The sequence below is a fragment of the Manihot esculenta genome, chromosome 12, assembly GCF_001659605.2.
Source record: "Manihot esculenta cultivar AM560-2 chromosome 12, M.esculenta_v8, whole genome shotgun sequence".
Classification (NCBI taxonomy): Eukaryota; Viridiplantae; Streptophyta; class Magnoliopsida; order Malpighiales; family Euphorbiaceae; genus Manihot; species Manihot esculenta.
Genome location: NC_035172.2, coordinates 15,548,668 through 15,565,237, shown reverse-complemented (window position 1 = coordinate 15,565,237; position 16,570 = coordinate 15,548,668).

Genomic DNA, 16,570 nt, shown 5'->3' with positions numbered 1-16,570 from the left:
CCTAGCTCCTCCGAAGAACAACACACAATCATACAAACATTAGCATCATACGGTTCATGTGGAAACACATGAACCTGCATCACATACATAGCATAACATTAATACACATGCATAAAATCATGGCATTTCTCATCATCATTCAAGACAGGACTCTACATCCTATCCTAGTGGACATGATTTTTCCTATTGTGCTTGCCCTTCTACGACCTCTATGAGCCCAACACACTCTAGGTCCGACCATGTGAACCTAGGGCTTTGATACCAATCTGTAACGACCCAGAAATCGGACCGCTACCGGCACTAGGATCCAGATAGGCTTAAGGCCGCCGGGACCCGTAGCAAGCCTAACATACATCCTATCACCTGGTCAATTCCCATACATGATCAAAACATTCCATAAAAACTTTAAAACATTTACTATACCAAGCTTGACCTGAACATACAACATACTATAAACATATAACCTACACCAGAGCCCTCATCAAATGCCCTAGTGTGGTCCACATTACATGTGTCTAGCCTGGTTTCTCATATGACATCAATAAGAACATAACATACACCATGTACAAAAAGGGATTAACCAGACCTTAGGGCCAAGCACACAACTAATCCTCTAGTCATTACATTACATTATCTTACAACACATTATATCAATTTACATTACATTATCTTGCAATACATTATATTAATTTACATTACATGTCCACGCTAACATGTTAATCTATTACATAAACATAATATTAACCCTTGCCGACTTCCCGATCGACCTCCTACCTGCAAACCTGGGGGTTAGGGGAAAGGGGTGAGCTAAAAAGCCCAGTGAGCAGAGCCATAAAACATTATCATAAATCATGCTTTTATGGAATGCATCATAGCACATACAATTCACATCAAGGATGGACTTGTCATCAATAACCCTCTACATATTCGTGTGCCCGGCCCTCGACGGAGCTCCGCAGGACTTCTATAATCATCACATAATGCCAAGACGCGTGGACATGGGCAGCCCTGGACTTTCGTAAATCATGCATAATAAATGCCAGGGCGCGTGAACATGGGCAGCCTTGGACTTTCGTAAATCATACATGACATATTGAGGGCTAATGGATCATCCAACATCCATCCACATCAACAACATAGAATGCAATGCAGCATATTCGTGAGATTCTAATGCAACAACTTAAAGTATATTATGGCATTCATGATGCATGAACATGCTCAAAACTTTATTAGTTTAATACATAATTTAGTTCTACTCATCTCTGGCAGACGCTGGACTGACTCTACAATAGCTAACACTGCTGGCCTCCTCGGTCCCTTGGGTCTAATCCTACACAGGTGGACTCGAATGGGGTGCCAAACACACTCTAAACAACTCATAAACAGCTCCCCAAAAACCCCCCTAAAACATCCTCAAAACATGCATAGAAAACAACCATGAAAGGGCTAGACAGGGCACTTTCGGCAGCCGAATGTCCCTTCCAGAGCCGAAAGCCATGCAGGTTCGGGGGCACTTACGGCGGTCGAAAGTCCTTCCAGAGCCGAAAGTCTGGCACCTTCGGTGGCAGGTTCGGCGGCCGAAGCCTCTCACAGATCTGAAAGTCCTGGCCTTCAGGGACACGTTAGGCTACCAAAGCTGCCTCCCATGCAGGTTCGGCGGCCGAACCTAGTCCCCTATGAACAGCAAGTCCGAATCCTTCACATGCATAACTAACCCCAAAACAAGCCAAAACCTCACATGCTCTTCCCCAAACATGCCTACACACTCCCACATGCATATAGGGCATAAACTAACTTAAACCCCCAACATAACATCATATAAACACATATAGGGCATACATCCAACATAAACCCTATCATGCACATCTATTCTAACACATGCATCTAACCCCCATAAAACCTCTTAAAACTCATTAGAAACATAAAAGGTGGCAAGGATCTACACTTACCTCTTGAGGATCGAGGGTTGGTGCGATCCTAACTGGGAGATGGTAGGAAACAAACTCCTTGGGTCTCCAAGCTCCCAAAACTTGATTTAAGCTTTAAAACTTCAAAACCCAAAAAGAAACTCATAAAAAGTGAAGGATTTGAAGAAAGAACATGAAATCAGCCAAAGGAGGACATGAACACACCTGAGCTCGAGAATGGGGGAGAAAACTCGCCCATTTTCGGTCTAAGGGCCTTTTTATAAGTGGCCAGTCAACCACCTTCGGCGGCCTAAGCTGTCTCCACAACTCCACCACCTTCGGCAGCCTAACGTGCCTCCTAAACTCTCCCATGTTCGGCAGCCAAACCTGGTTTCTGCCCTCAAAGCCTCCGAAGGCCTAAAGCACTCCCGAAGCAGCCCCATGTTCGGCGGCCGAACCTGGGTCCTTCCTCATTGGCCTATTCTTTTCAAAACTCCATTTCTTTTCCATTTAAAACCATAAAATCATGTGAAAACAATTTAGAAACACATTTTACCCCTCTAGAAGACTCTGGCATCCTCAGAATTCCAGATTCCAACGGAGATTCCGCCGGAAGGTAGGGATTCCAATGCCGGAATCTAGCCGGGTATTACAACGAACAACTCAAACATCTATGCACGTATTATAAGTATTATGAATAGATTTAGATCAACAATGCCCCCATCAAGTAATATAAATTTATCTTTGATGATAATTTAAAATATCATTTAAATCAATTTATTGTTTACTTTAATAAGGTATATGTTGTAATACCCGGCTAGAATCCGGTATCGAAATTCCTACCGTCTGGTGGAATCTCGGGTGTCGGAGACTTCTAGAAGGGTAAAACCATATTTTCATAAAATGTTTTAGTGTGTTTTATGTTTTAAGCATGAAAGGAAATGAGTTTTTGCATGAAAACAACCTTGGAGGAAAACTCAGGTTCGGTCGCCGAACCTCAAGTTCGGCCGCCGAACATGCATGCGCTTCGGGTGTGCCTTAGGCCCCCGAAAGCATAAGTGAGGGAAGTCCAGGTTCGGCCACCGAACCTCAAGTTCGACCGCCGAACATGGCATGCATGCGGAGGCACTTTCAGCTCCCGAACGTGGCCTGGCCAGCCACCTATAAAGGGGTCCCTTAGCCGAAACGGGCGAGCTTTTCTCCCCATTTTCGACCAAGGTGAGCTCTCCGCCGTCCCTCACTGATCTTGAGTTTCTTCCTTCCATTCTTCATGATTTTTATGAGTTTGCAACTTGTTTTGAAGGTTTTGAGCTTTTGAGCAAGTTTTGGAGCTTGGAGGTTCAAGGAACTCTCTCTCTCCCATTTTCCGAGCTAGGGTCGTTCTTCTCTCGATCTTCAAGAGGTAAGGACCGATCTTGAGCTTATGGCATGTTTTAAGTAAGTTTTAAGTAGATTTATGGGGTAGAATGCATGTTTAGCTCATGGTTAGGTTTATGGGTTTTATATGTGTTTATGAGCAATGTGGATGCTTGATGTGTTGTAGATGGGGTTTAAGGTAGTTTGATGCCCCTAGGAACTTGCATGCTTGAGTATGTATGTTGTAGAATAGGAGAAATGCATGTTTGGATGGTTTTGAGAGGAAATTATGCATGAGGAACCAAGTTTCTGCCCTTTGGCAGAAACCAGGTTCGGCAGCCGAAGGACTTTCGGCCGCCGAACCTGCCTGGGAGGCAAGCCTTTCGGCTGCCGAAGCCTGCCCCCGAAAGAGGACTTTTGTCTCTGTCTAGGAGTTTCGGCCGCCGAAAGTGCCGCCGAACATGCATGAGTTTCGTCTCTGTCTGGGAGTTTCGGCCGCCGAAGGTGCCGCCGAACCTGCCTGACTTTCGGCTCTGGAGGGACTTTCGGCCGCCGAACCTGCCGCCGAAAGTGCCCTGTCCAGCCTTCCTTTGCATGTTTTTGCATGGATGTTTTGAGGAGTTTTAGAGGGTTTTTGGGGGATGTTTTTAGAGTTATGTTCTAGTTGTTTGGTCCCTCATTTGAGTCCACCTGTGTAGGTTCAGACCCAAGGAACCGAGGGCCCCAGCAGTGAGTCAGCTGCTCCAGTGTCTGGTCAGAGCTATCCAGAGGTGAGTAGAATAAACCTTTACATTTTAAAGTAAATCAATTGTAAAGTTTTGAGCATGTTCATGCATCATGAATGCCATGTGATGATTTAGGTTGTTTGCATTAGAATTCACGAATATGTTGCATTGCATACTTTAATGTTGATATGGATGAATGTTGGATGATCCATAGCCCTCGATCTATGATGTGACGATGTGATATGTACGGTACGGAATGTAAGACCAGTGGGACCCATTCTACGTTCGCTGGCACTATGTAAGAGAAAGACCAGGACCCATTCTACATTCTGGCACAGTTGGACTGTTATGTTATGCTATGTAAGAGAAAGACCAGGACCCATTCTACATTCTGGCACAGTTGGACTATGTAGAGGGCTGTTGCTGACAAGTTCATTCTTGATGTGATTAGCTGTGATGTGATGCATTCCATGTTATCATATGTTTTGAATGTTTTATTATTCTGCTCACTGGGCTCTAGTAGCTCACCCTTCTCCCTAATCCCTCAGGTTTGCAGGTTCAGGGTAGACTAGGAGGTCGGCAAGAGTCATGAAGTCATGTGTTTGTAATAGATAGAGTGTGGACATGATAAACCGTAAAATGGTGTAAAGTTATGAATAGTAATGTATGTGATGATATTGAGGATTAGAGACTGTGCTTGAACCAATGTGTAAGGTATCCCTTTTTATACATGATCTTAGATGTTTGTGATGTTTATGTAAACCAACTCAACATATGTTGTATCGCCCATTGGGGCATTGATGAGATCCCACAGAGGGGTCATGGTTATGATTATGATTGTGTTCAGTGCATGCACAGGTTGAGTTTGGTGTATGAGAGAATGTATGAAAGAAAAGTTTTAATTTTTATGTATATTCTTGATCATGTATGGGATTAAGCAGGTTTACAGGATGTATGTTAGGCTTGCTACGGGTCCCGGCGGCCTTAAGCCGACCTGGATCCTAGCGCCGGTAGCGGTCCGATTTTTGGGTCGTTACAGAATGGTATCAGAGCCCTAGGTTCATAGGATCGGACCTAGAGTGTCAGGCTCATAGATATTCTAGAAGGTCAAGCACAATAGGAAGATCATGTCCACTAGGATAGGATGTTGAGTCCCGTCTTGTATGATAATGTGAAATGCCATGATTATATACATGTGCATTGATGCTATGATGTGAATGATGTATATGTTATGCGGGTTCATGTGTTTCCACATGAACCATATGATGCTAATGTTTGTGTGATGTGTACTGTTTTTCAGAAAACAGGATGAGAGGAACCCGTCGATCCGCAAGATTGACTGGAGTACCACCTGAGGATGAGGGCACGAGCGCCCGTCCTCCTACATTGCCTAGGGCAATGTCTTGTAGATCAAACAGAGAGAGAGTGTCAAGGGACCCTAGAAGGTCTTTTGATGCTAGTAGAAGGGGGACTGATAGAGGAGGAAGTTCTTCAGATGTGAGGGAGGTTATGGAAGAGGATCAGAGGAGGGATGGGAATCTGGATGTCAGCATGGCGGAAGAAGGGACAGGGGAGTCACAAGGAGGCGCTCAGGCCTCGGGGTATGGTTTTCCACCCCATTATCCACCCTTCCCACAGGGTTCAGGGTATCCGATGGGAGGTACATCGGATTACTCCAGCTTTAACCCCTACCCTACCTACATGCCTTATCCACCTTTCTATCCACCTTACACACAGTACCCAGCTTATCCACCCTCACCCTTCTATCCTAACCCGGCAAACCCCACCTCGGGGAATGCTGCACCCCCACCTCCACCACCTACAGAACCAGCATCCCCAGTTACTCAACCTTCTAGACCTAGCTCAGCCGGTGGGAGCAAGGTAAAGATGACTGATGAGCTAGGGGCAGATGATAGCAGGGCCATTCAGATGGCAGGGTTCACCTTAAAGTGCAAAAAGGCACGGGAATGGTTCAAGTGTTATGTGGACCCAAGACTAGACGGCATGACATGGGAGGAATTTGCGAATGAGTTTGCTGGATGGGCTTTTCCAGACAGTTCTAAGGAACTGAAGATGATTGAGTTTGAACAGCTGAGGCAGACAGAACACATGAGTGTAGTGGAGTTCACGGATAAATTCTTGGAGCTATTGCCTTTTTCAGGGCAAGCTCTAGATACAGATTTGAAGAAAGCCAAGAGATATGTTATGAAGCTGCATTCTAGGTACTCCTCTTTGATTCAGTCAGTTGAGAGGGAAAGTTTCCACACTGTGGTGGATATGGCTCGAAGGATGGAGACGAGTGCTATAGTTGAGGGGTCAGTGAAGCAGTCAGTGACCTAGTCTTCAGGGGTTAAGACCCCAGGCAGAGGAGGGCCAGGTCCCTCTTCTCAGAGCTCATGTAGCAAGAGGTGGGATAACACCACCAAGAAGCCAAAGAAGAACAAGTTTTGGAGTAAGTTGAAATCCGGTCTGGGATTAGGCGGTGGCTCGAGCTCAGGCTCAGATGGTACAGAATGCCTAAGGTGTGGGAGGCCACACAAGGGAGTGTGTCAAGCTGGGACTAATGCATGCTTCAGATATGGACAGGAGGGACACATGGCTCGGGAGTGTCCTAGAGCACCTTTTATGGGCCAGCCCCAGCAGACAGCTTCTGGTAATGTGGCACAGCCAGTAGCTCCAGCCACAACTCAAGGCAGTGGCAGAGGTAGAGGGAGGGGGGCAGCCTCTTCTTCTGGTTCCCGAGGTGAAGGTCCATCAGCTCCAGCCAGGATCTTCACCATGACTCAGCAGGAGGCTAACACATCCAACACCGTGGTGTCAGGTAATCTCGTCATTGGGTGTTCTGATGTGTATGCATTAATGGACCCGGGTGCATCTCATTCATTTATTGCTCCGAGAGCCGTTGAGAGGTTGGGTCTGATAGTCTCTGGGTTAGAGTGTCCCCTATGGGTCAGTGGACCCAAGTGTGACCCGTCAGTGGCAGAGTCAGTCTGCCAGTACAGTCCAGTTTTTGTTGAGGGAATATGCCTCTCCGCCGACCTTGTGGTTCTAGATTTGACAGACTTTGACGTCATTCTAGGGATGGATTGGCTATCTACCCATGGTGCTACCTTGGACTGCAGAGACAAGGTAGTCAGGTTCAGAGATCAGAACGGGTCAGAGGTCGTCTTCAGAGGAGACAAGAGGGGTACACCTAGGGGTACAGAACCAGCAGCCCCAGTTACTCAACCTTCTAGACCTAGCTCAGCCGGTGGGAGCAAGGTAAAGATGACAGATTACCTTAAGCTGGATGCTCCCAAATACAAGTCAGGGGATGATCCCTTTGAGTACCTGAGAGTAGTGAAGACGATAAGTGATGAGCTAGGGGCAGATGACAGCAGGGCCATTCAGATGGCAGGGTTCACCTTAAAGTGCAAAAAGGCACGGGAATGGTTCAAGTGTTATATGGACCCAAGACTAGACGGCATGACATGGGAGGAATTTGCGAATGAGTTCGCTGGATGGGCTTTTCCAGACAGTTCTAAGGAACTGAAGATGATTGAGTTTGAACAGCTGAGGCAGACAGAACACATGAGTGTAGAGGAGTTCACGGATAAATTCTTGGAGCTATTGCCTTTTTCAGGGCAAGCTCTAGATACAGATTCGAAGAAAGCCAAGAGATATGTTATGAAGCTGCATTCTAGGTACTCCTCTTTGATTCAGTCAGTTGAGAGGGAAAGTTTCCACACTGTGGTGGATATGGCTCGAAGGATGGAGACGAGTGCTATAGTTGAGGGGTCAGTGAAGCAGTCAGTGACCCAGTCTTCAGGGGTTAAGACCCCAGGCAGAGGAGGGCCAGGTCCCTCTTCTCAGAGCTCATGTAGCAAGAGGTGGGATAACACCACCAAGAAGCCGAAGAAGAACAAGTTTTGGAGTAAGTTGAAATCCGGTCTGGGATTAGGCGGTGGCTCGAGCTCAGGCTCAGATGGTACAGAATGCCTAAGGTGTGGGAGGCCACACAAGGGAGTGTGTCGAGCTGGGACTAATGCATGCTTCAGATGTGGACAGGAGGGACACATGGCTCGGGAGTGTCCTAGAGCACCTTTTATGGGCCAGCCCCAGCAGACAGCTTCTGGTAATGTGGCACAGCCAGCAGCTCCAGCCACAACTCAAGGCAGTGGCAGAGGTAGAGGGAGGGGGGCAGCCTCTTCTTCTGGTTCCCGAGGTGAAGGTCCATCAGCTCCAGCTAGGATCTTCACCATGACTCAGCAGGAGGCTAACACATCCAACACCGTGGTGTCAGGTAATCTCGTCATTGGGTGTTCTGATGTGTATGCATTAATGGACCCGGGTGCATCTCATTCATTTATTGCTCCGAGAGCCGTTGAGAGGTTGGGTCTGATAGTCTCTGGGTTAGAGTGGACCCAAGTGTGACCCGTCAGTGGCAGAGTCAGTCTGCCAGTACAGTCCAGTTTTTGTTGAGGGAAGATGCCTCTCCGCCGACCTTGTGGTTCTAGATTTGACAGACTTTGACGTCATTCTAGGGATGGATTGGCTATCTACCCATGGTGCTACCTTGGACTGCAGAGACAAGGTAGTCAGGTTCAGAGATCAGAACGGGTCAGAGGTCGTCTTCAAAGGAGACAAGAGGGGTACACCTAGAGGTCTGATATCAGCTCTTCAGGCTCGTAGGTTGCTTAGGAAGGGATGTCAGGGGTATTTGGCTCATGTGAGAGAGCTAGATAGTCAGGTCAGGGAGCCAGCCTCGGTGCCAGTTGTCAGAGAATTTCAGGATGTTTTTCCAGACGAGCTTCCAAGTTTACCACCTGCTAGGGAGATAGAGTTCGAGATAGAGTTGATGCCTGGAACTAGACCGATCTCTATCCCTCCCTACAGGATGGCCCCAGCCGAGTTGAAGGAATTGAAAGAACAATTGCAAGAGCTGGTAGAAAAGGGCTTCATCCGACAGAGTACCTCACCTTGGGGTGCTCCGGTCTTGTTTGTGAGGAAGAAGGATGGATCCCTTAGACTTTGTATCTACTACAGGCAGTTGAGCAAAGTCACTACCAAGAATAGGTACCCTCTACTAAGGATCGACGATCTATTCGACCAGCTAGCCGGAGCGGGTTGTTTCTCCAAAATAGATATGAGATCTGGGTACCATCAGCTGAGGATAAGAGAAGAAGATGTGCCAAAGACAGCTTTCAGGACCAGATATGGGCATTTTGAGTTCCTTGTAATGCCGTTCGGGTTAACCAATGCCCCTGCAGCATTCATGGATCTCATGAACAGAGTGTTTAGCCAATACCTGGATCACTTTGTTATTGTCTTCATAGATGATATCTTAGTGTATTCCAGGAATGCAGAGGAGCATGCCCATCATCTGAGGTTAGTTCTACAGACCTTAAGGGAACATGGCTTGTATGCCAAGTTCTCTAAGTGTGAGTTCTGGCTGAGGAACATTTCATTCTTGGGGCATGTTGTGTCAGGAAATGGGATAGAGGCGGACCCCAAGAAGATAGAAGCTGTGGCTAACTGGCCTAGACCCACTTCAGTGACAGAGATTAGAAGTTTCTTGGGTTTGGCAGGTTACTACAGGAGGTTCGTTCAGGACTTCTCAAAGATTGCAGCTCCTCTGACCAGACTAACCAGGAAGAATCAGAAGTTTGTGTGGACTGACAGTGCGAAGAGAGTTTTGAAGAGCTCAAGAAGAGGTTAATGTCGGCACCAGTGTTAGCTTTGCCAGCTAGCAATGAGGATTTCACAGTTTTTTGTGATGCGTCCCGTGTGGGACTGGGTTGTGTGTTAATGCAGAATGAAAGGGTAATTGCTTATGCTTCTAGACAGCTGAAGAAGCATGAGTTGAATTACCCCACACATGACCTGGAGATGGCAGCAGTAATCTTTGCACTCAAGATGTGAAGGCACTACCTCTATGGGGTTAAATGTGAGATCTTCACAGATCATAAAAGCCTGCAGTACATCCTGAGTCAAAGAGATTTGAACTTGAGATAGAGAAGATGGGTGGAGCTGTTGAGTGACTATGATTGCAAGATTCAATACCATCCGGGTAAGGCGAATGTTGTGGCAGACGCCTTAAGTCGGAAATCACTCGGCAGTTTGTCCCACATATCGGTAGAGAGGAGGCCAGTAGTGAAGGAGTTTTACAAGCTCATTGAGGAAGGTCTACAGATGGAGTTGTCTGGTACAGGTGCTTTGGTAGCCCAGATGAGAGTGGCACCTGTGTTTCTGGAGCAGGTGGCTCAAAAACAGCATGAGGACCCAGAGTTAGTGAAGATTGCCAGGACTGTTCAGTCAGGCAAAGATAGTGAGTTCAGATTCGACAGCAAAGGGATCCTCCGCTATGGGAGCAGACTATGTGTACCAGATGACATAGGGCTAAAAGGAGACATTATGAGAGAGGCTCATAATGCAAGATACAACGTTCACCCCGGAGCCACCAAGATGTATCAAGATCTGAAGAAGGTTTATTGGTGGCCAGCTATGAAGAAAGAAGTGGCACAATTTTTGTCAGCCTGCGAAGTGTGTCAGAGGGTGAAGCTGGAACATCAGAAGCCGGCTGGAATGCTTAACCCGCTACCTATTCTAGAGTGGAAATGGGAAAATATAGCTATGGACTTCGTAGTGGGGTTACCGGCGAGGTCCAACAGATTGGACTCCATATGGGTGATTGTGGACAGACTCACCAAATCTGCTCACTTCATCCCTGTCAGGAGTGGCTATTCTGTGCACAAGTTGGCGCAGGTGTATGTCGATGAGATCGTCAGACTGCATAGGGTTCCTGTTTCAATAGTGTCAGATAGAGGGCCCCAGTTCACCTCCAGATTTTGGCGGAGTCTGCAGAACGCCATGGGTACCAGGTTGGATTTTAGCACTGCTTTCCATCCACAGACAGACGGACAATCAGAAAGGACCATCCAGACCATAGAGGATATGCTCAGAATGTGTGTGCTGGATTTTGGCGGTTCTTGGAGGCAGCATCTACCTTTGGTGGAGTTTGCCTACAATAACAACTATCATGCTAGCATCGGGATGGCTCCATATGAAGCTTTGTATAGGAGGAAGTGCAGATCACCTGTTTGCTGGGAAGAAGTTGGAGAAAAGGCCTTGGCAGGGCCTGAGCTAGTGGAGATTACCAGCAGGGTAGTACACATAATCAGAGAAAGGATCAAGACTGCTGCAAGCAGACAGAAGAGTTATGCAGACATCCGCAGAAGACAGGTAGAGTTTCAGGAGGGGGATCTGGTATTGCTCAAGGTGTCTCCTATGAAAGGAGTGGTTCGCTTCGGGAAGAAAGGTAAACTAGCCCCACGATACATCGGACCCTTTGAAATCTTGCAAAAGATTGGGAATGTGTCGTACAAGCTGGATTTACCTGCTTCAATGGAAAGAATCCATCCGGTTTTCCATGTTTCAATGTTGAGGAAGTTTGTGTCAGATCCGAGCAAGGTTCTTAGTGAGCCTGATATGGAGGTCCAAGAGGATCTCACCTATGTTGAACAGCCAGTACGGATCATAGACACCTAGATGAGAAAGCTAAGAAACAAGGAAATCCCGATGGTGAAAGTCCTGTGGAACCACCACAATTTGGAAGAATGCACTTGGGAGACACGGGAGTCCATGCTCCAGCAATACCCTTATCTTTTCTAAGGTTAGTTTCTTATATGTTTCATGTGTTTCATGTGTATGATATGTTGTATGCCTTGCATGTGTTAGTTGGTGAACATTCGGGGATGAATGTTCTTAAGGGGGGGAGAATGTAATACCCGGCTAGACTCCGGTATCGGAATTCCTACCGTCCGGTGGAATCTCGGGTGTCGGAGACCTCTAGAAGGGTAAAACCATGTTTCCATAAAATGTTTTAGTGTGTTTTATGTTTTAAGCATGAAAGGAAATGAGTTTTTGCATGAAAACACCCTTGGAGGAAAACTCAGGTTCGGCCGCCGAACCTCAAGTTCGGCCGCCGAACATGCATGCGCTTCGGGTGTGCCTTAGGCCCCCGAAAGCATAAGTGAGGGAAGTCCAGGTTCGGCCACCGAACCTCAAGTTCAGCCGTCGAACATGGCATGCATGCGGAGGCACTTTCGGCTCCTGAACGTGGCCTGGCCAGCCACTTATAAAGGGGTCCCTTAGCCGAAAACGGGCGAGCTTTTCTCCCCATTTTCGGCCAAGGTGAGCTCTCCGCCGTCCTTCACTGATCTTGAGTTTTTTCCTTCCATTCTTCATGATTTTTATGAGTTTGCAACTTGTTTTGAAGGTTTTGAGCTTTTGAGCAAGTTTTGGAGCTTGGAGGTTCAAGGAACTCTCTCTCTCCCATTTTCCGAGCTAGGGTTGTTCTTCTCTCGATCTTCAAGAGATAAGGACCGATCTTGAGCTTATGGCATGTTTTAAGTAAGTTTTAAGTAGATCTATGGGGTAGAATGCATGTTTAGCTCATGGTTAGGTTTATGGGTTTTATATGTGTTTATGAGCAATGTGGATGCTTGATGTGTTGTAGATGGGGTTTAAGGTAGTTTGATGCCCCTAGGAACTTGCATGCTTGAGTATGTATGTTGTAGAATAGGAGAAATGCATGTTTGGATGGTTTTGAGAGGAAATTATGCATGAGGAACCAAGTTTCTGCCCTTTGGAAGAAACCAGGTTCGGCAGCCGAAGAACTTTCGGCCGCCGAACCTGCCTGGGAGGCAAGCCTTTCGGCTACCGAAGCCTACCCCCAAAAGAGGACTTTCGTCTCTGTCTGGGAGTTTCGGCCGCCGAAAGTGCCGTCGAACATGCATGAGTTTCGTCTCTGTCTGGGAGTTTCGGCCACCGAAGGTGCCGCCGAACCTGCCTGACTTTCGGCTCTGGAGGGACTTTCGGCCACCGAACCTGCCGCCGAAAGTGCCCTATCCAGCCTTCCTTTGCATGTTTTTGCATGAATGTTTTGAGGAGTTTTAGAGGGTTTTTGGGGGATGTTTTTAGAGTTATATTCTAGTTGTTTGGTCTCTCATTTCAGTCCACCTGTGTAGGTTCGGACCCGAGGTACCGAGGGCCCCAGCAGTGAGTCAGCTGCTCCAGTGTCTGGTCAGAGCTATCCAGAGGTGAGTAGAATAAACCTTTACGTTTTAAAGTAAATCAATTGTAAAGTTTTGAGCATGTTCATGCATCATGAATGCCATGTGATGATTTAGGTTGTTTGCATTAGAATTCACGAATATGTTGCATTGCATACTTTAATGTTGATGTGGATGAATGTTGGATGATCCATAGCCCTCGATCTATGATGTGACGATGTGATATGTACGGTACGGAATGTAAGACCAGTGGGACCCATTCTACGTTCGCTGGCACTATGTAAGAGAAAGACCAGGACCCATTCTACGTTCTGGCACAGTTGGACTATGTAGAGGGCTATTGGTGACAAGTTCATCCTTGATGTGATTAGCTGTGATGTGATGCATTCCATGTTATCATATGTTTTGAATGTTTTATTATTCTGCTCACTGGGCTCTAGTAGCTCACCCCTCTCCCTAATCCCCAAGGTTTGCAGGTTCAGGGTAGACCAAGAGGTCAGCAAGAGTCATGAAGTCATGTGTTTGTAATAGATAGAGTGTGGACATGATAAACCGTAAAATGATGTAAAGTTATGAATAGTAATGTATGTGATGATATTGAGGATTAGAGACTGTGCTTGACCCAATGTGTAAAGTATCCCTTTTTATACATGATCTTAGATGTTTGTGATGTTTATGTAAACCAACTCAACATATGTTGTATCGCCCATTGGGGCATTGATGAGATCCCACAGAGGGGTCATGGTTATGATTATGATTGTGTTCAGTGCATGCATAGGTTGAGTTTGGTGTATGAGAGAATGTATGAAAGAAAAGTTTTAATTTTTATATATATTCTTGATCATGTATGGGATTAAGCAGGTTTACAGGATGTATGTTAGGCTTGTTACGGGTCCCGGCGGCCTTAAGCCGACCTGGATCCTAGCGCCGGTAGCGGTCCGATTTTCGGGTCGTTACATATGTGGTTGTAAATGATTTGAAAACCATACCAATCAGCTGTGAATAATTTGTCGGATTATTGTTTTAAGTGAGAGGCATGTATGGAGATTAGTTGTACCATTAATATGTTTTTACATCATTGAATGACATCAACCTAATTTGGTATAGATTAACCAATTCTATTGCCCCCGTAGCAAGATGATTCTTTGCATTGTATTGACTTGCGTGGCCAATTAGATGATAATTGGTCATATCGACATTCACATTACATTAATGTCTAGAATAATCGATATATTCGCATTACTAATAGCTATGCATTGCAACAACCATTGGGATCACGTTCCAAATATATACAATGGTTTCTGTAACGTACAAGATGTTGGATCTCCCCGAAAGCTACACAACATGGAGTCATGGTATACATATTTTCTTCATAACTATTATATTAAAAAATATATATATTTGCATATTGTATTTTTACAGTAATAATTTACCCTTATTGCAGGCAGACAGACTCCAAGATGTAAATAATTTGCCAAAATCTTATTCTTAAACACGTCCTTTAATTCGATAGAGAGTTTAAAGTATGTTAGGAACATTAAATGAAGAAAGTCGGGCATCGACTGCTCATTTATTTCAGGCAGCTCCTCCACCTACACAAATATCTCGTATTAATCCTCCTATAAAACAACGAAGAAGGAGAAAACGTACTATGTATGAATTGATGTTCCCCCTAAAGAAGATGTTCTGCAAATCCCTTTACCTATATATGACTACCATTTCCATCCTTCAATGCCAACTTCATCGACTTCCACGCCATCAGGAGATTGGAATTTAAACACTTCATTTAGATTTCAATTTAATTTTCCTCATGAATAGCAACATTATACCAGTCCATTCACTCAGACGATGACACCATCACCAAGTGTATTTTAATATCCAGATGTAACACTGCATCAATATATCATTCTAGCTTTTAATGCATATACTTCAACATATCATGATACACAAAACACATCTTACGGTAGACATTCTTTCAATGACTTTTCTCAATATATGACATTTCAATCATTTCTTTCTATGCAATAAAGTGAGATGAATATTAATAGAAATATGGAGTTAGAAGTAGAGGCATAAGCTCCTCCAAAAGGGCAACAACGTGATATTCGAAGAAATCCACGTTTAAAAAGGCCTTCATGTTGTGGTACAGGAGGGCACTTAGGGGGACATTAGTTACTTTGAAATATTGTATTATGTATTTTTTGGATTGCTCTTTTCGCAAAGATAATGAATTAACTTAATTTACTTTCTACACTTCAATAATAATAGTGATAAATTATTAAAATAATAAATTATCACGATTTTATAACAGTAAATTATTAGAATAATAAATAATATTTATTCTAAAATTTATTTATAATAAAATAACATAAAATTAAAATAATTTAGAATTTAACATATCTGTAATCTATTTTTTTTAATTTTCTTTAACTGTAAAATAAATGACTAACAATTATTTTTTAACTTTATTGCAGACAATATAATATATAACACAAGAAATAACTAAATAAATTGAGTATAAATATAAAACTTACAAGTGATGGTAATTGTGATGGGTGGCGAAAAATGTTGAGAGAGTGTAACTATGATGGGTGACAGAAATACCGAGAGAATAAATCTATTTATAGACAATATCACTCCTGAAAACACCAATCAAAGTGGCATTTTCAGGGGTCCTTTTTTGCTCCTGAAAACGTCATTCAAATTGGCGTCTTGCTCTTGAAAATGCCATTGTGAGTGGCATTTTCAGGAGAGAAGTTTGGCTCCTGAAAATGCCTCTTCGAGTGGTGTTTTCAAGAGCTAAAATGTCACTCATACTGGCATTTTCAATAGTCAAAATTTCTCGTGAACTATGAAAACGCCACTCCGAGAGACATTTTCAAGCGCATTCATTCATGTTACAAAACGCGAATGTGATTGGCATTTTCATAAGTCAATATTATCTTTGTAAATTATTTTAAATTTGCATTATTTTTATAATTTTTTTTAAATTAACATTATTTAAATAATAAACTCGTTTGTTGTAAGCTTATAAAAACATATTTGTTCTCTAATTTGTGGTTTGAAGGTAGCAATTCTAATAAAAGTTTAAGTCTTCACTTCCATAATAATAAACTCAAATCAATCCCGTGAAGAGGAAGATTTAAATTGCATTCTTAATTAAATTAAAAGTATCAGAAATGCGGGAGTAAAACAGAGGGAGGAAAGTATCAGAAATGCGGGAGTAAAACAGAGGGAGGAAGGGTTACATATATTAAATAAAAAGTAATTTTATCAAAATAAATTTCTCATCCTTAATCACAAAAAAAATGGATTAACATTAAAAAGAATTGAGAGTTCTTAATCTAATTAAAAAATTTATTTATTAAATTAAACTATAAAAGTGTAATGATAATTACCCTTTATCTATATATATAACTCATAATATACATTCATAAAAATTCATAATTTTTCATATTAACAAAAATAATTTTTTTTATTAATTTTTCAATTATATTCATGTTAAATATATTAAATTTTATTAAATATT